The following is a 25,624-nucleotide window of genomic DNA, read 5'->3' on the forward strand; positions in this document are numbered from 1 at the left end:
CCTTTCTCGCTTCCACCTAGCCCTTTTTCTCTCTAAACCACTCCTGAGGATGGCTAAGTTACTCACACCAAGGGATAAAGAAAGTTCTATTTTCCAGGTCCCATCTTTTTTCCTCCCATTCTGTGTTTGGCTATGCCGGTCTCGGATGGGTCTATCTTTTCAAAAATAAACTGGAGTTGTGAGTAATGTTCATAGGGATATGTGACTTGGAAGACAGGGACACACTTAACTCTTTTTTGTAGGTCTATTGTGTTTCCTAGTCTTTGAAGTCAGCAGCTGGCCTTTTGAACTACTGGAGAAATTAGGCTTAAAAAGTTAAGATGAGATAGTAACAGCAGGAGACCAGTCAGAAACATGAAGGACACTCCTGATGCAAGTCTTTGCAGCATGGTGTACACAGCATGGCATTTTAAAAATATTGTCTTTTTAGATACAAGGAGGGAAAACATTCCCCTAAAACCTGTAGCTCCAAAGTGAACTCCAGAAAGTGTGCACAACATCCATGCACAATTCACTACCAAAACATTATCGACCAAAGATTCAAGTACTTCTTTTGTCCTATTGCCCATTGGTATCTGAGGTGTGTATCTCGATGGCTCCCTACGTGATATGTCGAATAAACTCTAATTGGTGGAAGGTCAGCTCCAAGCAAAGATATTGCACATGTTAGTCTTTGGATTCTGGCCTTCATCAGTCTTGGATTTAATTTATGTTAATCATTTTAGATATGTTATTCATTTTGAAAACCCGGCTATTACCAATACAGGTGTCTTGACAGTAGGTACAGCCACAAAGCTAAGCTGCAAGAAACACATTATCTATTGTGTAAAGAGCCATGTTTTAAACGGTAACTAGACATAATATCGACTACATAATATCGAATGGACAAAATATCGAATAAAAAATATCGACATTAATAAAATATCGACTTCAAAAATATCGTTGGACAAAATATCGACTGAAAAAATGATTAAAAAATATTGTTTACAAAAATATCGACTCAAAAATATCGACCAGACAAAATATTGATAAATAGTCAAAGGAAAAAATATCGAGAATATGTAGAAAAAATGTTAAAAAAAAATAAATTGTATTAATATTAAGATAAATAGTAGTTAATGTTTAGGAGCGGGTAATGGGTTTATAGGGGAATATGGTGGGAAGTAATTTAATAATAATTAATTAATAAATATATGTTAGTTAAATTTTGTAAATTATTACTTAATTGGTAATTAATTAATGTTAATTAGTTAATTATTTAATTAATTGTTTTACATATTTTTTTAATTAATTAATTGGTAATTAATTAATTTTAATTAGTTAATTACATTAATTAGAGTAATTGTATTATTATCTATAATTGTGTGTTAATGTTAATTAATTAATTGGAAATAAATAATATTAATTAATAAATTCTATTAATTACAGCTAATGTGATAATATATTTACTTTTTTGTTATTGTTAATTATTAATTAATTGGTAATTAAATAATATTATTGAATGTTGTGTAAAGGAGTCTTTTTAGGGTTCAGGGTCAGTTTAAAAATCTTGGTTAAAGGGGAATGTTGTTTGGGTTCAGGGTCAGTTTTCAGTTTGTTGGTAAAGAGGTTTTTTAAGGGTTCAGGGTCAGTTATTCGTTCTTGGGTAAAGGTGTGTTTTTTGGGTTCAGGGTCAGTTTTCAGTTTGTGGGTAAAGGGGTTTTTAAAGGGTTCAGGGTCAGTTTTCAGTTTGTGGGTTAAGGTTTTTTTTAAGAGTTCAGGGTCAGTTTTCAGTTCTTGGGTAAAGGTGTATTTTTTTGGGTTCAGGGTCAGTTTTCAGTTTGTGGGTAAAGGGGTTTTTAAAGGGTTCAGGGTCAGTTTTCAGTTTGTGGGTTAAGGTTTTTTTTAAGGGTTCAGGGTCAGTTTTTAGTTCTTGGGTAAAGGTGTATTTTTTGGGTTCAGGGTCAGTTTTCAGTTTGTGGGTAAAGGGTTTTTTAAAGGGTTCAGGGTCAGTTTTCAGTTTGTGGGTTAAGGGGTTTTTAAAGAGTTCAGGGTCAGTTTTCAGTTCTTGGGTAAAGGTGTATTTTTTGGGTTCAGCGTCAGTTTTCAGTTTGTGGGTAAAGGGGTTTTTAAAGGGTTCAGGGTCAGTTTTCAGTTTGTGGGTAAAGGGGTATTTATAGGGTTCAGGGTCAGTTTTGAGTTCTTGGGTAAAGGGGTATTTTTTGGGTTGAGGGTCAGTTTTCAGTTTGTGGGTTAAGGGGTTTTTCAAGGGTTCAGGGTCAGTTTTCAGTTCTTGGGTAAAGGTGTATTTTTTGGGACCATGGTCAGTTTTCAGTTTGTGGGTAAAGGGGTATTTATAGGGTTCAGGGTCAGTTTTCAGTTTGTGGAAAAAGGGGTATTTGTAGGGTTCTGGGTCAGTTTTCAGTTCTTGGGTAAAGGGGTATGCTTTGGGGTTCAGGGTCAGTTTTCATTTTTTGGGTTAAGGGGTTTTTAAGGGTTCAGGGTCAGTTTTCAGTTTTTGGGTAAAGGGGTATTTTTAGGGTTCAGGGTCAGTTTTCAGTTCTTGGGTAAAGGGGTATTTTTGGGGTTCAGGGTCAGTTTTCAGTTTTTGGGTTAAGGGGTATTTTTAGGGTTCAGGGTCAGTTTTGAGTTTTTGGGAGAAGGGGTATTTTTAGTGTTCAGGGTCAGTTTTGGGTTTTTGGGGTACAGGCGTACAGGGTAAAAAAACAAAATAATACATTAAAGCTATTAAATGAAATTACAAAAAAAAAAATTACATTATATTATTACGTTTTTAATTTATCTACAAAATATATGTATTAGCACCTTCCCTGATAGTAGCTAGACTGGAGTTGGAATAGTAATTATTAATTGGTTAGTGTCCAGCACCTTCACAGATATTAGCTACACTGGAGTTGGATTAGTAATTAATCATTGGTCACTGTCCACCACCTTCACTGATATTAGGTTGACTGGAGTAGGAGTAGTAAAAAATTATTGGTCAGTGTCCAGCACCTTCCATGATATTAGCTTGACTGGAGTAGCAATAGGAAATATTAAATTGGTCAGTGTCCAGCACATTTGCATACATTTTTACATTACTGTCTTATAATATTCAAAAATAATGCAACATGGATGTTTAAAAAAACTTTATTAAACATTTTCGAAATTTTTATTGTGTACTACAATACAATCACAAACAAAAATAACATAACATTATTTTGAAATGTAGTATTCGCTGAATAACACATTATCATTTATATACATGTTGTCAATTATAAAACAAAATTAGTTAACAACATTTTTTCAGTAAATATAAAATATTTTCATCATTAACTTTGAGTTACAAGTATTTATATTGAATTAAATAAAAACACGTTTTTTTAAACTTCTTCCATTAATATTTAATAATGTTAATATTAAATATTAATATTATTAAATATATATTTTTTACATTTACATTTTTATAAAGTAACATGACTATTATTACATTTGCTCAAGAAATTGAAATACATATTAAAACATTTGTTGTTACATATTTCAGACAATGTTGTTTTTAAATTAAAAATATAAATATATTATGTTGTAAACTTTATAACAGTATAGGGGAACAATATGTTTAATAATAATATCTGGTATTGCAAAAAGATTATTTATGCAATTATATTCTTTTATAATAGTTAGAAATTATTAAAAACATTTTGTAATAATTAATAAAAATAATAACAAATATATTTATTATTATTAATTACTAAACATAATCATTTATTTATTCTTTTCAGAAAAACATACATTCAGAGATAAAAAATACATTATTTCAGGGCATTGTTTATATATTAAATGGTTATAATTTTGATATTAATAACAATAAATAAGTTTTATTATTTATTATTATTAATTATTACCATAAACAATTATAATGTTTACTTAATAACAAACACAAACTTATTCCTATAAATGTACACAATAACAAAATATTTACATCTTTTATTCCAAGTCTTACATAATTTTTTTATATTATTAATATATAATAATTACTATATATTAATTAATATTAAATATATTTGTATTTCTTAAACATGTTAAATTATAATGAGTCTAGTGTATTAATTTGTAAAATTAAAAATGTGTATGTATTATATTTTTAAACTATAACATTGTATTGTCTATGATACTTTTACAAAAATGGTTTAAGGGGACTACTTTTTTACCGCGTAAGGTTATTGCGCTTCATTCAGGACTGGAGAAGCTCGCGGTTGGGAGTTGCTTCGCGTGGAGAGAGGTAAGGTTATTTTTATATACAAATTATAACTAAGTGGTAATGTTTGAGGGTATATTCGAACTGTGTAGTGTTTTTTTGTGTATGTATGAATTGTTTAAGTAGCGTTTAGGTGAAATGTCGTCGATAGAGATGCGTCGTGTATGTTTTAGTTCTAGTGTTATTTTAAGTGTTCGGAAATGTCTTCTTAAATGGTTAATGGTAATTGTGAGTGTATTTACAAATGTTATGGGCTATTTGTGGGTGGGTTTCGTTATGTCTGTTATTTTACAGGTTCCGGTTCCTCGCATCAAAACTACATGGAAGGAAGCGTGTTTTTTTCCGGAGAAACTAATGTTTGACTTATTATGGTTATATTTTGACATTTATCTCCTATTTTTCGTGTTTGCCAGGAGCGAATTTTACACATTTTCTACTTTTTTCGGGTTTTTGGAGGGTTTCGAATTGGATTGATACATCGATATGCGTGAACGTTTTTTAAAAGTTGTGTGTATATCACTTTAAATACTAAAGTGTCCACACTACTGTTTTCGGGATTTCCAGGAGCGTTTTTTTTTTTTTTATTAATTTTCGAGTTTTTGAGGGTTTCCCATATTGGAATTGTCCTATATTGGATTGGATTGTATGGATTGCATTTTGCTTGATTACGTCTTTTTCATCTACAAAAATTGTAAGTATTTAAATTACTATTTTTATTGGGTGGGAAATGTCGATTTTTATGTAATGTGTATGTGTGATGTAATTATAAATATTGCATATTTGTTCATAAATAATGTTACAATTTTTGATAAGTTTGTTAAACAAATATGTATTATTTATAATTGATTACAAATGTTTATGAAATGTAATTTTACCATTATTGTAAGAAGACATTAGTATATTTTGTAGACATTTTTATAGTAGACTTTTAGCTATTATTGACAGGTATTCTAATCCTCTAGTTGTAGGGTATAGTGTGACTTGACTTTGCAGTAGTCGGAACATTTGTTTACTTTGTTTAGTGAGTTTTGGACCAATTTGGGACACAGATTGTTCCATTCTTAGTTCTTGATAGCTTTGTTCTTTTTTCAAAGCTTCTAGAAGGTTATGGAATGTGGCCTCTGCTTGTGGTAGCTTGGAAAGCATTATGCCACCCTTCTACACTGTTGTTTGTTTTAGCCTCTTGGTTTAAAGTACTATGATAGACATTCCACCAAGGGATTTGGAATTTGGGTTGGCGTCGATGTCCAGATCTGTGCAACCTTCCCACCCAAGTATCTTCGAAATAGTCCAGTAATGGCGTTAGTTTATCTTCATTCCTCTTGTAATATGTGCTGTCAATTAATAAATTGTAGTGTTCCGCTACATCGGTAACAGGAACGTAGGCCAGGGCTATCAATTTTTTAACTTGATAGGCAAAGGTGCTATCTGTTGAGTATAGTATACTTAAAGTTGATTTTTGGAGATGCCTCCATATGCTCTGATTAAAATGATAATAGCAACCCTGGATTGCTGTGTGGGGAAATGTTCTCAAAATGCTATTAATCATAGCTAATTCGAAATCAATAATAATTTTTTCTGGAAAATAATTATTGATTTCAGTTTTGAGAACATTTAATATTTCTGTATAAGTGTTTTGCTGTTTGTTGGGTAGCAAACAGTAAATGAAAGGTATGTTAGAGTTATGGTATAAACCGTGGATGGAATATAATTGATAAAAAGGTTTTGGGCATGGTTTAAATGTTCCATCCATCATCCATTGGGGACACTGCTGGATTTTTCTTAAATTACTTGCAGTTGCAAACATAATGATTCTGTTTGTACTGCTTTCATTGTCAAAAAGGATAAATTTGTCTTTATTGTGTGTGATGGCCATTTCTGGTGAAATAATAATTTCCTCAAAAGTAGTTGGGTTGGGTTGGGTTGTGCTAGTGAGTCTTTTAGTGCGTGCAATTGTGCGTTTCAGGGAGTCAATAGAGGGTAGTTGACCTGAAGCATGGGCTGGGACTTTTAACAGTTCTTCTTTAAGGATTTGTGTTGTTGGTTTATCACTTTGTGTGCTAGCACTTTTAATACTTTCTAAAGCATCTCTTATTTCAATTTCTGTGACATTTGGGGGATGATTGTGTTCCCTGGTAAATAACACATTAGTTTCCTCAGTAGTAGCCCTCCCATAACATTTGTTGGAGTAATATTTGGTACACTTCCAAAAAACTTTTCTACCACTTTGTCTTTCCTGATTATACACATAACCCATATAACATAATAGTAATTTATTTTTCTGTGACATAACAAATTCTGCACCTTCTGTCATTTTGTTTTACTTGTTCTAGGAAAGAGTAGAAAGAAACAAAATCAAAACACATATATTTCACTTTGTGGTGCAAACATCATTAATGATGTATGTATACTTACAGTTACTAAAAGTAGTAATCACAAATGCAGAACTGTATTTTGAAGGATTTTCTTGTATGTATTTCTTTATTTACTGTTGGTATGAAAATATAGAAATGCTAAGTTAATGTTTACACATAACAAACGTTTTTCCTACGAAAAAGCAGTTGTCCATTTTGCTTAGTAGTACATTTGATGTAAACATTACATATACTTACTTGTTTAAATAGTACAGTTGTAGTATTTGGTGGAGTACATCAAGGTAGTAAAGTTCAGATCTGTAGAGAAGATAGAATAAATAAATGTAAATTATTATAATTAATATTTTGAACCGTTGGGAAATGGGAAATATTTAAAAGTATACTAACTTCTAAATAAGTCGTTTTCTTTGCTGTAGGCAGAATAGCTGTATGATGTATTCTGAATATCTGTAGAGGAAATATAAAATATATAACATGTTGTTAAGAACATAGTTTGCATTTTTTTCTGAAGTTTTAGACAAATTACAAGTATACTTACATTTTTTACAAGGGTAGTCTTGTCTTTTGGTATAGTTGGTGTTGGATGTTTTTATAGGATCTGTAGAATAGATGTATGATGTATTCAGAATATCTATAGAGGAAATTAAAAATATATAACATGGTGTTAAGAACATAGTTAGCGTTTTTTTCTGAAGTTTTAGACAAATTACAAGTATACTTACATTTTTTACAAGGGTAGTCTTGTCTTTTGGTATAGTTGATGTTGGATGTTTTATATGATCTGTAGGGAAGATGTAATATGCAAGATATGTTGTTTAGAAATTTGCAGTTTTAATATTGGGTGTTTAATAACAAAAACATATATACTTACATGTTTAATTAGTGTAGTTTTATACATTTGTAGTGTAGAAATAGGAAAATCTCAGTATATCTGTAAATATAATGTTTAAAATAAAGAAAGAATCTTGAGAAATCGTGTTTAAAAACAGCAGTTGGTGTATAACAGAGCATTAATATATACTTACTATCTGATTTTCCATGTGAAGAAATATGACCATGTATTAGGAATTGATTTGGAGTAGTTTCTATCAGAAATGTAGGAAGAGATAAAAATAAAATAAGTGCAAGAGTTAGGAGATGTAAGTAAAATAGTACACTTCTAATTTAGATTTCTAAATAATGCACTGTTACTTACTTGAATAATTAGCTAGTGAGTTGGATCTTTAAAGATGTTTCTTCAGGAACAAAATCTTCAGAGTGTTGGCATCTACTTTCTATAGAGTTAGCAGCAACAAATGGTAGAATGCATGTATCCCTTTTATAGTATGTGTATTTTGTGTGCTTTGATTTGATTGGTTGTAGGATGTAATGAAGCATTGTATAGGCTAGTTTGAATTTTTTTTTGTTAATTGGTGTGTTTGTTGATGTGAGAATGGTGGTATGTGGTGATTGACGCATTAAAGCAGGTTAGTTGTTAAATGAAATAGATTTTTAAGTGAAAATAAGTAATGAAAATGTTTGTTAAATGCAAAGACTATTTAGAAAATGATAGAACGCATGTAATAGAATGTATAGCAAATGTAGATAAATAGGAATGTTATAAAAGTAACAGGTATTATATGTAAAATGTCTTTTGTATAGAGCAATGACTTTTATTGATGATTAATACGGTATTTTAGACATGAAAGGGTACAAAAATTAACTCGATAATTTTTTTAAAACAATATTTTAGTAGTCTATATTTTAGTTGTCAATATTTTTGTAGTGTTAGGGCTAATTTCATGTTACACGATATATTTGTAGTCGATATTTATTAAGGCGATATTTATGTACTCGATATTGTAAGTACTCGATATTTTTGACTCGATATTTTTGTAGTTTGTGTAATAAGTATAGAAAGTCGATATTTTTGTCGTCGATAATTTTTCAAAGATATTTTAGCAAGTCGATAATGTGACCGTCGATAATATTTCAGTGATCCGTTTTAAACATCTTTCTAAAGGCCAGCAGAACATGTGTTGTTCACAAAGATGCAGGAATGGAATTCCATAGGCGAGCTGCATTTAGTGAGAACAATCGGACCCTAGGCGTGTCATGTCCCGATAGGGCCTATTGTAGTTTATCCCCTATGCTAGCCTAACTGCACATGTAGTAAGCAATTTGCCTTAGCACACATTGCAAAGTAAGACACTTTTTTTGTGCCACACTCTTATTTTAGAAATAGGCTGCACTTGTTTTGTTATTCAACTTTTCTGCTGTGATTGAGTCTGAACATTTTGTACAAGGTCAAACAACATTGTGTCCTGTTTTTCTCTGTGGTTGGACACTAACACCTAGACATAACAAACAGATCCAGCTGCTGTTTTCGAACTTAGCAATTCTTATTATATAAGCAGAGATGTGTCGTTTTGGAAAAAGAGTGGTGAAATTCTTGCATAGAAAAGCTCCAGAAATGAGAGAGTCACGCTATCTGAGATGAAGATCAGCTGACCATGAACGCCAGGTATGAGATTCGGCACTAATCACTGTGCTCCCATAGTGAGGGTAGGCTTAGGCAGATTTGTCATTCGCTGTGACATGGCTTTTCATTGTGTACAGTTTGCTTATAGTGCTGATTACATTGCTGACTTGCATATGTTTTCTAATTGCAGCAAATTTGCTTTTGTGATAGAGCACAATCGCTTAAATAAATATTGTAAGCTTTCTTTGTGTCTCTTTTCAGTTTATTGTGGACATGCATGAGTGAGCAAATGAAAGCTGATGACCTATTACCGTGACTCTTGAGAGGGTTCATACTGTTCTGTTCTGGGGTGCTAACTTACCTATTACTCTGGAAGGTTAGGTGGGCAGGTAAGGCACTATGAATTAGGATTTGGACTCATAGGTACTGACGTGGTGTGATGAGTAAGTTCCTACATATTGACGTTCTGTGATCTCAGGCATAGTTTTGTTTCTAAACATAATCCCTGCAATAGGCGTTCACTCGTAAACATTGGAAACCTGGCAAGATTTGCATTATAAGAGTGCAACAGATACACAGTAACACAATGTTCGAAGTTTTGCTAAAGGTATAGAGGACCTGTATTTTAGAACGCTTTGTGCACATGGTAGAGAGATTTAACATAACACTCTTAGGCACTGGCAACCATTGGAGTACATTTAAGATGGCATAGATGGATGAATATCAAGACCATGGTAATACCAATCTAGCAGCTTGATCTTGAATTCCTGGTAACTAATTCAAGATGCCAGCAGGAAAGCCCAAATTAGAGCGAACAGTGGTACAGATGACTGAAGAAGGTCAACTGCACTACCAAAGGGCATGCAAAAACCAGAAGAAGCAGCAAGACTTTCTGCAGGACACGAAGAAATGAAAAGCAGGTGAGCGATAACTTATTAACATTGTTAATTAAAGATATTTTTTCATTCATGTGGTTTCCAAGATTCTGGAGTAACTCAGTCGGTGATGAAACAGAATCACATATAGTTAGTCAAAATTCAAATGGTAGACCCTATGACTTACATCTGGTCATACAGCATAGGATTTCAGTCTTGTCTGCACTGATTTAGTCACTATTATGACACCCAAAAGGTGACATCTTTAGTATATTGATGGAACGGGTCAAAAGAAAAACTCAATATTCAATTGAGATAATCAGTTGATTGTTGGCTGCACAGTTCATGAAATTCACCCCATGTGACCTAATATGCTGGGCCAAGGAGTGAATATAAAGATTGAAGATGTGGGACTAAGTAAGATCCCTGAGGAAACACATGTGAGCCTGAGGTAATAGAGTAAGCTTCTATAGAACCGGGTTTGGAGCCAGGCTACGGGACTCACTCTCCCAGGCTTCCCTGTATCGTTTCTGCACAGCTGAAGACACTCACAGTCTTCAGCGGATATAGCTGAGGGAGGATCACCGCTGTACGCGACGCACGCGGGCCGCTCCCGGATGAAGCCTGGACCAAGTGCAGGTCCGTCTGTGCCCGTCCATGACTGTATTAGGCTGAAGCAAGCCCCCCCATGTGATCTGTGTCTGGGGGCTGAGGGCTATCCCACGGGAACCCTACACTAATTGAGCCGTGGTGAGTTTGCTTGTTTTTCCTTGGGGGTTGCCGGGCCTGGGAGTTCACATTAGTGACACTATTGTTTAACCAGTTTGGGCCACTTGATAAACTGAGGTGGCCGGGGACGCTTGGTCAGTCAAGTCCAAATTGAGATTGTCTGTACATCATTGCCTAGCAGCTGAGGGGGCTGTGTCTGTTTGCTAGGCTCCCCTAGAGTGGCCCAGTCTCTCAAAAACCTGTTGCTACCCCTGTATTTTTTGTCATGACTAGGCGCAAAGCTACGATGTCAACTTTTGCTACTGCCACTGCCTCGGTGAAGAGGAAGATGGGTGCTGACTCGTCAGCCTCTACTATGGACGCTTTTTTACAAAGGGCTGCCTCGGTACTCGACAAGGAGATCGAGATGGTGAATAGGCACCTCTCTGGGGCTCATAGCATCCCTCCCTATTCTCCCCCTGTGGAATCTTGTTTGCCGACGGAAGGTGGCATGAATGAACAAGCAATACGGACAAACAGCCCTGGGCCTTATTCGATCTTAAAGAACGGCACGGGGCCTTTAAATACATTACCTGCTGATTCTAACCAAACGTTAGTGCCGGTGGCACTCTCGCCGGTTGTTGTAATATGTAATAGGGAGGGTGGTGATTTTACAGATGCTACAAATAAACAGGTAAATAATACTTGTTTGGGTAACAATGCATTGTTACTTTCCCCAGCTCATCTAAGTCTAGGTGAAACCCCGGTATTGAGTGGGACCCCGCGGCAGGATACTGGAACCAAAAGAAAAATTCAAGCTAATGGGGGTAAAGCGAAGAAAGCAAAACCCAACCTGGATCCTAAAACCCCTGTATTTGACCCAGTTTCTTCTACCATCCCCCCTACTCTAGATTTCCCTGGGGCACTATTAGCATTTCAGTCTGTATTGTCTGAAATGTTAGACTTAAAATTGAGTCCTATTTTTGAGAGGCTGTCTCAAATTGAGGACAGCTGAGATAAGTGAGGTTCTAACAAGTCTTCCAGTAATAGACCTACCACCTGATTCCACTCCTTATGTAGTAGTCTTGAGTGTTCCATCTCTCCCCAGGTGGACCAATGAGGATTTTAGGCAGTTGAAAAATAAAATAACTCATTGGCTCACAGAAAACACCACCCTGGGTGCCCGTGTGGCTAAAAACATCATCATGGCTCGCAGGGTTAGCTGGATTGGGAGCTCTCGAAAAACAGGCACATGTGATTGCGTAATTATTAATTTTGATAACCCCATATTGCGGGCAGGATTTTGTTCAGGGATAATCGTCACCCTAAACCAGGATTTGTTTTCAGGGCCCTCCCATTGTTTTTTTTTTATAAACCTGATTCACCAAGGGAATTGGACTCCAATGCCCTTATGGAAGATCCCCGAGATGGGTGGTCATTTAGAATACCACATGCTGAACAGCTAATTCCCTCGGCCCATTTACCATCTGAAACACTTGTATCGCATGAAGTTTGTCCCTCTGTGGAATTAAATAACATATTCTTTCCACTAACAGGGCTGGAGGAGTGTGACTGACTAAGGAATAGTACATCCCATGACAATGAGCTTGATGCATTCAAGCAGCCTCCATTAGAGGGACTTGAAAAAATCTGAGTTTTAACATCTAATACATTTTTGTCCTGGAATATCGCAGGGTTGGCAAATAAGTTTAACGATCCACTATGGCTGCAATTTGTGAGGCAATGTCATGTGATCAGCTTCCAAGAAACATGGTTGGTGGGCTGTGATCTATTCCTGGAGGGTTATAAGGCTTTCTTTGCTCCAGCTATTCCTGTGGCAAGTGGAAGACCTAAGGGTGGCTTAGTTACCCATATATCCTTGGCTGTTGACTGTCAGTGGTGCCATCGTCATGCCCAGGAATATTGGCATTGATAGTACAAAAGGGAGATACTAGCTGGGGTCTCATTAAATGGGGCATATTATCAAGAACGGAATTCAAAATTAATGCCGGTTTAGTGGCAGAAAACTGCCGCTAAAGTGGCGATAATGGACTTGATCATATGCCCTTGAGAATTCCAATAGAAGTCCATGTTCTGATGTGAACATAGGATTCTATTGGAATTCTCCAGGGCATATGATCAAGCCCATTATCGCCACTTTAGCAGCAGTTTTCTGCCGCTAAACCAGCGATAAGTTTATTGCAGTCCTTAATAATATGCCCCTAACTTTGATAACTCCATGGCAGATCTTCCTGGTGCCTGTAATATCACCATCCTGGGCGCATTTATTAGACAGACCTCTAGCTCTATTTTACATAACCTCATGGTTTTTGGTGATTTTAATATCCATCCTTGTGGCAACCCTATGTCAACTTGTATATCTGAAATGTGCTGTACGAGAATGACGGGGTTTCATTTTAAACATCTTGCCCAGGGGGAACTGTTGAATGACCTGTTATATGAATATGATATGATTTCCATGATGTCCTTAACTGCTCCGCACATTACATTCCCTGTTCCAACCTTTAAAGGGAGAGGCAGGGGGTAATTTTTGACTTTATTTTAATCTCTTCCTCCTTACAATCCTCATTTTTTAGTTTTAATATTGTTGAGAGTGAACATACTGACCATAATCCCCTTTGTGTTTCCATTGGGGGCCCATTGTCAGCACGTATTGGTAAGATAGCATCCAGGGGATTACTTAGACCTACTGACAGTAAACATCGTTTGAAATGGTCCCAGATCTCCCCAGATAAATGTTACCAGGCAGTTAGAGACTCCTGTGCTCAAGAGCTAGCACGGTGTACCTCGGTAGATTCTTGCCCAGGTGAGGTTATTGGTGCCTATGAATCTATCTCTTATAAAGTTGGCAACATTTTGAGCATTCTTGCAGGAAGAATGGTTAGTCCCGACCCTAGATGGTTTGATACTCCGTATTCCCGGGCTGCAAAGAAATCGAGGGAAGCTCTGGCCTTTAAACCAAGAATTCAATCCTTAGTGCGTACACACCGTAAAGAATATAAATTATGCCTGGCTAGACGGAAGGGTGCTTTGAAAGAGGAGGCTTGGAGGGAGTTGATTGATTCAAGTATCCTCAGGAATAGCTCCAGGTTTTGGAACATTGTAAACAGTCCTCTTCTTGCACATGAAATGGGGGGGCCCTAGACGCGCATATCACTGAGGAGGATGGGTGTCCCATTTTAAATCAATATTTGATAGTCCAATGGATCGCCCTTGTCCTCTTTTAGTTGGGTGGGTTATAAATGCCTCTGTAATGACTTTCGAACAAGGTGAGGTTGAAGTTGGCATTGCAGGGCTGTCCTCCAACAAAGCGCCTGGCCCAGATGGCATTCCCCTGGACTTGTTTAAGTCTGATCCTTCCTTTTGGGCACCGGTATTGATGGCGGTGTTTAATGCAGCCGGAAAGAGTGGTTGCCCTCAGTCCTGGTCCACTTCCACTATAGTTCCTGTTTTTCAGAGGGGTGACAAGAAGAGTACCCATTGTTATAGGCCTATCTCCCTCCTCGACTACGTGATCAAGGTTGTAGGTCGCATTCTCCTGGAGAGATTACCTACTTGGGCAGAAGAGCATAAGATTATGTCGGATGTTCAGTTTTGATTCCATCCGGGCAGATCAACGTTTGCCCAATGCCTCAATCTATCCATGCTATTGAGCAAATACACAGTCTCCCTATCTTGCCTTCATGGACTTGTCGTCCGCTTTTGACTGTGTTGACATGGTCAAACTGTGGCAGTCCATGAGGGTAATGGGGGTGGACAAAAGGCTTGTTAACTTTTAAGAGGAGTTGCACAAGTCTACTTCGGCCAATGGTAGGTTCTCTAAGGATCTCAGGGTTACCAGGGACTTGGAAATTAAGAGGGGAGTACGGCAAGGCTGTATTTTGGCTCAATTTTTGTTTAATCTCTATATTAACGAGCTGGATAGTGTATTGAGAGTCACGGGATAGATTTTCCTTGTGTAGAGATGCGTGGCATACCTGTTTAACTTTATGCAGTCTATGGCGTCCTTTTATCTAGAACCGCATTAAGTCTGCAAGTTTTATTAAAGGCATTTTCTAAATTTATGTTGGACCGGAACCTGGCAATAAATAATGCAAAATCTTATATAATGCAAAATCTTATATAATGCAAGTGGGGCAACTTTAAAAAAAAAGCTTTCAATTTAGTGTTGGTCCGCCAAAATTCCCTGTATGGATGTTTTTTCATATATTGGGGTTCTCATGGATGATCAGTTAAAGTGGGGGCCACTAATTTTGAGGAAAAGGGGAGAACTGACCTGGGTGAATCCGGCAATCTTTAACTTTGCATCAAAAATAGGGAGGAAACCGATTGGATCCATGCTAAAAGTTTATCAAGCCAAGAGTGTGGCAACAGCTAGCTATGAAAGTGAAATTTGGGGACATGTCGCTGTGGATTCTCTTCAGGTGATCCAGAATAATTTCTTGAAGCGCCTGCTGTTTGTCCCACATAATCTATCCAACCTAGCGGCTCATAAGGAGTTGGGTGTTCCTTTTTTAAGTGATACCTTGGCCTTACGCCCTCTTGTGTTTTGTTTGAAGTGTTGGTTGAACGAGGAACTAACTCTTAACCATCTGATATTACGAGAATGTATGTCCCTTGATACTTCAACCTGAATCCCTTGGTTAAATTATATTAAAAGTAGCTTTGAAGGGGTTGGGTGTGTTGATTTATTTCTCAAGCCTGAAACTATTGTGAAGAAAGATATGGAATCAATCAGGGAAGCCTTTTTAACCCAAAGAAATATGGATAGGGATGAACAGGAGTTGCAGAAGTTAAGTGTACATAGGTTTTTAATGCTTAAAACAACTCTGTTGATGGAGCCTTATCCTATGGGGCCCCTATCTACACACAAGAGGTTTTTACTTACTAGGTTTCGGATTAACCTTTTTAATGTCCTGTTAGCAAGGCCCAAGGGATGCAGTAGAGGTCATGTGCTACCACCCTGTGGCTGCGACGGTCAGTCTCCACAGGATTTGCTGCATTTTATGTTTATATGTAGGTTTTATGTAGGTTTTATTTAATCCCTTTAAGGCACTTTTTGTTTCCAATTTTAAAGAAGATGGATTTTACTCAGGCTTGCTCTGCCCGTTTGTACTTGCAGTTGCTGAAAGAGGACTGTTTACCCTACATTGTGGGCTATCTAAAATCCACTGTGAAAACCAGGGCTTGTTTGGATGTATAGTTAACGTATGCATCATTGGGATTTTATTAAGTTGTGAAGGCTCAGACTACTTTATATGGTTACATTCTCAAAGGAGTGATGATTTTTATGGCACATGGCACTTTGTGATTATAGATTAAATTGGGAGACTGTGTAAGTTATTTTATTTGTAACCCGTATTTTTAATGAAATACGGTTTTTATGTAATCGTATGTTTGTAACTTTTATGGTTCTCCTCTGTGAAACTAAATAAAGTTTCTTTGATTTGAGTTAGCTAGTTCAGTGAACACTTCTAGATGTAATGGCTCCAAAGCAGGCAGCTGGGGAGTACCATTATGGTCAACAACACATGATGCATCTTTACAGGGCACTAAACATGTCTGCAATCATCAAAGGCATAGCTATAAGTGCAAACTGCCACAGATTTTGAGAATGCTCTATTCAAAGAAATTGGATAGCTTATCATAGAGCAGCTGTTTGTAGTCAGCATCTGGATACTACACAGTGTGGTAGACAATGATCAAGCGATCTAAGGGTTGAGGGATTGCAAGCACATTGGATTTTGTTAGAGGAATATTCAGTTCATATAAACTTTATTTCGGTCAGAATGACCTAAAAAGTACAATACACAATACTCACACATATTTAAAATACATAACATATTCACTAACGATCACAAATCACATCAATAATCAACCACATAGTATTCATTCATAGCATCGAAGTTAGTGGTATGTTACATCTAGACAAAGGACACAAAGTTAATTCCAGAAATTGCGTAGTACATTATTAAATATATACATATCTAAAACAGACTTTAAAAAAATATAAAAAAGAGCTGCAAGTGATTAAACCAGCTTGCTATGATATAACTATTAGTACATTATGGCAAAATCAATACAACAATTTCCAGATTTCAGAAAAACCCTTCTGGTGCACCACATGGAGAACAAGAAGCCTGCAACTGAATAAACTATTGGGATACTCGAGTCAGATTTCAGTATCCTAAATACTTCAAGGCAGCGCCTATTACCACGATTTCTGCAGATCTGAACCAACCAGCGTTTCCTTGCCTTCTGATAGCCTGGACAGCTAAAGAAAACATGGAGCTCAGATTCCTCGGGGTGGGCACACACCGGGCATTGGAGCATTTGCTGATCTCTCCACTTAGATGTAAAACAGCGAAGAGGTAGCACCCCATACCTATACTGGAGGTAAAGCTTCCTAGCTGCCGGAGGATTGATTAGATCTATTACTGACTCAAAGTAAGGGATGTCTTGTATTTCCAAAAAAGCTCTAGTAAGTTTCCTAATACTAGGGGAAATATGGAGCTGGGCCAATCTATACTCTTTATAAAGTGCCTTCATTTTATTCTTAGATATTAAAAGACAGGCTGACTCAGGTTCTAACCAACAATCCCCAAGGCCCATGCCATTTAACAGGGATTTAATATGGTTAAACCAAGGTAACTTTACTTCGGCCCTATCCCTCAAAACCTCTAACAATTCCTCCCTAAAAGATATAAGTTCGGGGATAGTCCACAGGCGGCACCAATACATTATATGTTTAAGACTCGCAACATCAGCAATTGATAAAATTCCCATATCTAGGCGTAATGGGACCAGCGGAGTGCTGCGTGGCAATATGAATAACTGTCTTAAGAATTGGTTCTCCACCTGAGTTAAGTTGTCAAGCTTTAAGTGTCCCCATAACTCTGTACCATATGATGCCCCGCCTCTAGCCTGTGCCCTGTAAATTTCTATCGCCGGGCTGACTATTCTTTTGCTAGACTTATTAAGGACCTTCATGATGCCACCTGAAGTTTGGGCCAATTTTAGTATAGATTTTGTGATATGAGCCCCCATCCCATAGATTCGGAAATTGTAATTCCTAAATACACAAAAGTGGACACTTGCTCAAGAGGGATGCCATTTAAAGACGGGTTAGGACGCGTACTTTTCGGGCAATTGAATGCCATGAATTTTGTTTTCTATAGATTTATTTCTAAGCCTCTTTCCCTACAGAACAACTCAAATTTGTCCAAAACCCGCTGTAAGCCGGTTGGCGATTTGGCTATCAGTAGAGTGTCATCCGCAAACATCATTGCCAAGATTCTATGGGAGGCTAATTTAGGGGCATCCAGATCCTTTTCCTCAAGCAGGTCATCAATCAAGCCTTTAATGTAGAGGCTGAAAAGGGTTGGCGCGAGCACACAACTCTTTTTTTTTTTTATTATTATTTTTATTAACATTTTACAACAATTTTACCCCCCCCACCCCGCGCCAGACAATGACTGTCATTTCTCGTTTACAGATGGTACATAATGCATTAATTTCATTTCTTACAAAATATGATATAAAATAACAGAATAGAAAAAAGGATCCTGACTGGACATACCAACTAAAACATTAGGCATTTGAAAAAGAAGAAAAAAAGAGAAACATTAGACATAACATTAAGTATAACAGTCCATAAACCCAAGACCCCGACCACCCAACAAGGAAAAAGAAAAAGGGACCGATATGCACTTCTTCGGGACCTGCTACCTTACATTACCCCCTTATACATTTAACATCCTATCTTTCCAGTAGGCAATCGGCTTCCACAGCTGTAGCCCAAATGCTCTCCTTTTTTTCCCCTTTCTCGCGTAGATAGCCTTCTCAAGGTAATGCATATGCAATAGCCTAGCCAGCCACTGCTGGAAAGGGGGAGCCAATTTATCTTTCCATGCAGCCGCTATACAAAGGCGTAGCACTGCCATTGCCACAAATATGAAGCCTCCTGCAGTATGTTGTTGTGCATTACAATCCTCTAGGCCTAATATTATTACATCAGGTGTCAGTTTCACTTTGAAGGCCAGAGATTTATCACAGAACATTTCAATACTATTTATGAGTGGTGAAAGGATTGGGCACCCTGCGAGCATATGAATTATGTCCGCCTCCGAGCTGTCACATCTCGGGCACCTTACCCCCTGTGTTCCACACAACTCTGACGTACTCCACGGTTAATGGCTCTGGGTGCTGGAAGGTTACCATTCTTGCCATGCCTAATACGCGCAAAGTTAGACTCATGTACATGTTTAAAAAGTTGAATTAAAAATACGGGCACCCCCATCTCGTTCATAACCATCCAGAGTTTCTCCCTAGGCACTAAATCAAAAGCAGAATTCAGGTCTACAAAGATGAGGTAGAGACTGCCCCCCTGCAGGCTAACAGTCTTCCAGTACAACAGTTGTAATCTCAGTACTTGGTCCAGGGTCGACAGCTTATCCCTGAACCCAGCCTGCAGAGCGGACAGTACCCCCTTCTCTTTCATCCAAGATTGGTAGCCTAAGGAGAAGAACACGTGCAAATACTTTCTGGGGTATATCTATTAAACTAATTGGTCTATAATTAAGAGGAAGGAGTGGGGAGCCCTTTTTAAAAATCAGAATTATTCCCGCACCAAGCCAGATTGGGGGAATCTTTATACCTTGCATAATTGCATTAAAGAGCATCCAAAAATATGGCGCCCAAATGGATGGTTCAGTCTTGAAAAGGTCTCCAGGTATCTTATCTAAGCCTGGAGCCTTACCCGGAGCTATCCTTCCCAAAGTGCCCTTTATGTCATTTAAGGTTATGCTACGTCCCACTGCACCATCGAGCAGGAAGGTTGTATCACCATTAGCTATGGGGTAGGGCGCTAACATATTGCAACTATTGGCAAGAGCAGCTTCAGGCAATTGCTCCTTAACATGTGGGGATTCAAAATGCTCCCGCCAGACTTCCTCATCCAATATAGGAACATTCTGCCTTGGAGGTAAAACTAGTTTTAATTATAGGCTCTAAGTGCAGCTTTCAACACCAGTTTAGACTTCAGGTATTATTGAGTCTACAAATTCTTTCAAGCTTCTTGCAACCTGTTCTAGCATCTTTCAAGCAGACATTACATCATGGGGCCAAGGGGCAAGCACGATTTTGCTGAATCTACTTTAAGGGGAGAGCTTTATGAAGAGTGTTGCTTATCCATTCATGGTATTTTCTAATGCTCAGTGCATACTGAGCTGGCATATCTAGACCTAGAGAAAAAAACACAAGGGATTCAGGCATCTTACTAGGTGAGAATTTAGCCCATGGACGAAACATGGCCCTCTTCTTCTTGATGACTTCCAATTTGCAGTATTGCTGTGTCCGTTAATCTTGAAATAAATCAGGGAATGCTCTGTCCAAAACATGAGGACCATAGTCAGATTAGACTCTGGCACGATGAGGCATACATTTGATACAGCATTCGGCCATCCTTCCATGTGGCCCCTGAAACCTCTTGCCAGAGATCAAAAGCAGCATGAATACTAACCAGATCTACTGCCTGTGTATTATTCTCCAAGTCAGCTCAAATGTTAAAGTTGCCAAATAGCAACAACACTACATGAGATAACAAAAAAGGCATAATAAAATCATCTAGTAAATTGAAAAATTTTAGAGGATCATCCCAGCAGGCAGTGGTATAGTATCCCAACTGTCAAGACTGAGGTAGACATGCCCATAGAAAAGTTTAGCTGTTTTGACAGAGAAAACTAGTTCAGTTTTAACCCTTGGATCTTCCAGTCTCCATTAAGATGTAAGGCTAGCCTACCTCCTCTATACTTAGATTGAGGAAAGTGCAGAATCTTATAGCCCTCTGGAAAGCCCACTCCCAGGTCAAATGTCAAGCCTTCAGGATTCCAGGTCTCAGTAATGAAAACTCAACCTTTCACTAGTAACAATGCCATTAATTTCTATGCATGTTTTACTAAAGATCTGACATTAATCAAAGCACAACTCAGTTCCTTCTTTATTCTTTTGGTAAAAGGGAAGCCAATTGAGGCAGTTTAACTGGCTTGCTCAACAAACAATTTGTATTAAAATGATCCTGTAAAGTCACCTCTAATGTCTTTTTTGAGGGGACCGCTATTGTCCCCTCAATATTAGAAAACACAGAAGGAACAAGCTAATCATTCCTCACCATGAAAAGTGCTTCTTTTGTATATAAAAGGAGCCCTGATACTGCCTGGACAAGCCACCGCTTACCTACTGGAGATTTTTAGACATGATAGCCGACACAGCGTGGCCCGAGTGTGGACGGGTGAAGTCAGGCTTGCTTTTGGCACACCGGCACCCCTCCTGCGGCACGAGTCTATTGCATTGCTGTGCAACAAGCAGTTTCAAACAGACAGGACCCTACATGCACATGCTATCTGACAACAACTAGACCACCAACCAATGTGGTGTCTGTGGCGTATTATTAACCTGATTGCCAAAGTAAAAGCACAATGGTATCAGAATCAAAGCTTATGTACTCAGCATTTTCTTGAAGTAGTTTCATAACTCAAGCAAACATGTTACACTCAATAAAACTAAGAACCAGACGTTCTTCCGGAAGAATGTTCCTCCTATTTTCCTAAGGAACATGTGACATCATTAATATGTTCTCTAGCCCTTGAACCACAGCATTTGTTTTTGCTCTTAGCCAATGCTTTGATTTTTTTTACAAAGTGCTTTCTTTTCGTCTCTTGGACACAAGTCAATGTGTGAACTTTGGTGAAAAGTAGAACAGAAGGAATTTCATCACAAGGCTAGGTGCAGAAAAATAATTTTAAGATTTACCTTTAAAGAGAAGCCCCTGTGATCATCAGATACTCTCTCTTGGTTACCCTTTCAATCGTTAGCCTTTTTATAACCATCATTGTTGTCTTTCCCTAGTTGCCTGTAATAGATCAGTACTGGGATGTAAAAGTTGTAAAAACTCTATATTTTGTCACAGGAAAACTTGTGACCCCCATCTCCGAAGTATCCCTAAGTCTATCCACTTTACCATTTAGATATAAAAATTATGTTAAATGTTATGATAAAGGTGCTTCCTAAGCACATGATCATCGCAGCTTCTTGGCGCTGCTAGGAATAACTAACATTGAAAGAGGAAAATCATTAAGATGTACAGATTAGGCAAGTTTAAAAGCAACTTTAAAAATCTGTATTTTTAGATTTTTTTTAATCTGAACAGAGAAGTTTTCATTAAGTCTTAGGTAGAAGGTTCTACTTTTTGCTGCTGTGAAATGGCTTTCTCTCAATAAAAGACTCACGGTGGGGTGTGAATGCCTAATTTATTTGATAAGAAAGTAGGGTACATCCATCAGACCCTTGTGTATGTTGACTAGGGGCTAGATATACAAAACATTTTTGTGGCCGCAAATGGTCTAATTCCCAGAATCGGGATCCTTGCGAACACAAAAATGCTTTTTGAAACGTACAAAGCCCAAATTGCGATTTGGTAACTTGTTACCGAGTTGCGATTAGGATTTAGCAATTTGGAAGGGGCGTGTTGATGACATCCCTTCCTAATAGCAAATTGAAATGGTATGTATGAATGTTTTGCGACCTAATTGAGGTTGCAAAACATTCACAATTTACCGTCATTTGAAAAATGGAGGTAACCCAATCGCACCCTTTGGGAATGGTTGCCGAAATATTTTTTAAGAGCAGGAAGTGGCCCCACTGACCACTGCCTACTCTTGAGAAATGAAACTTCAAAGTTTCATTTTTTTCTTTTTAAATGTATCCCATTTTCCTTTAAGGAAAACGGGCTTTGTTTTAAAAAAAAGAAAGAGAGAGAGCTTGCTGTACTTAAAAGCAATCACAGACATGGTGGTCTGCTGACTTCAGCCGACCATCATCCAGGAGATGGCAGCAAATCGTAGTAGGTCACAAATCTCAACCTACCTCATTAAAATGCATGATATGGATTTACTTGCAATCTACATCAAACCGCTAAATGAAACTTAATGAGTTTCATACATAAGGAATAGTGAGTTTACTAATTGCAATTTGCAGAAAATTGCAACTGGGAACTCGCTATTCTGATCTTTGTACATCTAGACCAATGTTCTTCAACCAGATCTCCTGTGCAACCCATAGCCTATGCAGCTGAAAGAGGATAAATATTGCACATTTCTGTGCGTTTAACAATAAGACAGACTTAGTATTCTGAATCAATTGAAGACTCCTAATTAATGATTTTGGGCAAATATGAATTTGTATAATTCCGATATGATTGGATAAAAGTTGTAGCCACTTGCTTGTGGTATCATCTTTTAATAAAAGGTAAAATCTTCTTTAATATCTTAAAGTGCCATAATCAAGTGCTAGTAACATTTGTTATTTGGGGTAAAACATAGTTTTGAATGCAGGATTCTTCCAAAATTATTTATAGAGTATATTGGAAAAACAGGAACATAATATAGAGCCTGAAATTAAGGTTCAGATTTGTCAACTGGGTTATTATTGATCATTATTTGAGTCTTTGACAGAGTAAATAAAATAAACAAGCATTGGCATAGCCAATAGGTCTACCTTTTGGGACCTTATAAGTATTTTATTTTGCAGCACAATATCCATGGTGCAACAACATCAGCTGTTGCATGGCTACACCTTGTACCTTATAAGTGTTTATGAGTGCTATGCCAAAGCTTGTTTTAATCTCACAGCTAAATTGCATCAACGGGCTCCTTTCTTTCTGTCTCCTTTAGTAAGTTTCATCTTTACATGCAACATATAAATGTGATCCGGCCTGTTGAACACTTCACTCCAGTTTAAAAATAAATGTGCATCCCACCTAGCCTCTGCATAAGCCAGCAGTAAGTGTTGTCTGCCTGCAGTCCCACAACAAAACAATTGTGTGTCACTATCTGTGTGCGCTTGTGTGGAGGTGAGAGGGGTAAAAGGAATGAGTCAGTAGGTGGATAGAAGGATGTATAGAGGTGTGTGGGTGGGTGCACCACTGGTTAAGCAAGTGAATTAAGACGAATGGTAAGATAAAGCCATGGATGAAGGAGTGAGTGCACATATGCGTGAATGTGTAGGTGGGTGGATGAGGGAATATTGTAGACATGAATAGTTCCGGTTTCAGGGTGAGGCAGCTGTGGTAGACTGACTAGCAAGAGGTGTTGAATGCAAATGAAAGGACACACCAGTGCGTTGATGGGCAGCATCACTGCTCCTGCCCCTCTGTCAGCCTGTGGCAGGAACGTTGCAACACACACACACGCCCACACACCCAATACGTGACTCCACTCGGGCAGCTCCACTGCTGCTCCAGGCATGGTGGATTCTGGGAAATTTTTAGCAGGTTATCCGGGGGTCCTGTTCACTGCAGTGAGAGTGGAGCAGGCCGGGACTGCCATGCACGTGCCTCTGTTGAGGCTGCACGAGCCCGGCGAGACCGTGAAAGGGGAGCGCGCCAAGCCTTGCGACGTCGACGCAGAGAAGGTGGCACGGTAAACGTTTGCAGCATATAGGTGCTAGGATTGTTGCTAGCATCCTTGCGCGCTTAACCGCAAGCTGGTGGCCGGCAAAAGCCTCTGGGGGCACTTTTAAAAGCCACTCACTAAATGTCTCACCAGTCCAGCGAATGCGCTGGCTCTAGCGAGACCTAAAAAATGACCTGCCATCCACGAGTGGACATAACAGAGAATATTCTGGAAGCTGATGACTTTAGTTTCTTTAGCTGTTCTTTGTATTAACTTAAACAAAATGTGTGTGTCATCCGCATACATTAAAGTGAGCACGCATGGTTTGCAAAGTGTCAGCTAATGGGTTCACATATATGTTCAAATGAAAGGGGGATAATATGGAAGCTTGAGGACCTCCCCAGTGTCCTGAATTTTGCTGACGAGTGAAATGTGATTTATGGTTGTTGCTCAAGAATGTTTCGATCCTTATGATCGCACGATCTTGAAACCCAAACACTCAGGCTCTAAAAAGGACAGAGGAGTTTGTGGTGTCAAATGCTTAGGAATGTTCTAATAGTGTCAGGACACAGGCCTCTATGCAGTTGACTGAATTGAGGAGGTCATCAGACACTGACGTTATTACCAGTTTGGTGTTGTGGCCTCAGAAGGGGCACCTTGGAGCCATTTGTCGGTTTCTGCCAATACACGACTTGTCTTCATAGATCTGACATCGTAGCATCAGAACTAACAGTGTAGTAAGTAAATGTGCCGTGCCATTTTGTAGTTTGTAAGTATGTTTGTTTTAACTCTCTGTATTATATTTAGAACACTTCATTCACAAAAAGCATTATTTAAGCTATTGAAATAAAAATACAATAGAACAATTTTATTAACAAAAGAAGATTCATATCAATTACTGACTTCTTTGTTCATTTCCTACTAAACTCAAATGATTGTGTTCTACTTTTTATACTGTGCTAGGGTTAGAATGCTTTGGTGCATTCTTAATCTATACTAGAGCTTCATATTGATTTAGGGTGACCAGGCGTCCCCGTTTTGCCAGGACGGTCCCTGTTTTTAACCTGCTGTCCCAGCAAATTTCAAGACATTTAGCTCATGCCCCCGTTTTTGGAGAGGGTTGACTGAAAACGGTGGGAGGTGTTTTTTATGTTTTACAAAGCAGGGATGGTTAGCAGTTGTTTCAAGAAAGCAATTTGATTAACAGGCAAGCTACTGGGCTTAAAAATTGCATTTTATGTATATTCTTACCGCCTGTACTGTAATTCTCTGCTGAGGAGCGCTCTCATCGCTTGAAGTAAAATTGTAGTCCTTCTTCTATTTTTGTGAAATATCCTGGTTTTTGGCTTTAAAATTCTGGTCACCCTATATTGATTTCTAATTCATCGTTCAAACGTGGGATCCAATGTATGCGGGTTCTGTCACAAAGTAGTTGTTTTTACACACCGCCTGTATATATTTATGGTTCGGTATTTCTAAAGTGCAATTCTAGCTTGCTA

The sequence above is a fragment of the Lissotriton vulgaris genome, chromosome 4_1 (genome assembly GCF_964263255.1).
Source record: "Lissotriton vulgaris chromosome 4_1, aLisVul1.2, whole genome shotgun sequence".
In the NCBI taxonomy this organism is placed as follows: Eukaryota; Metazoa; Chordata; class Amphibia; order Caudata; family Salamandridae; genus Lissotriton; species Lissotriton vulgaris.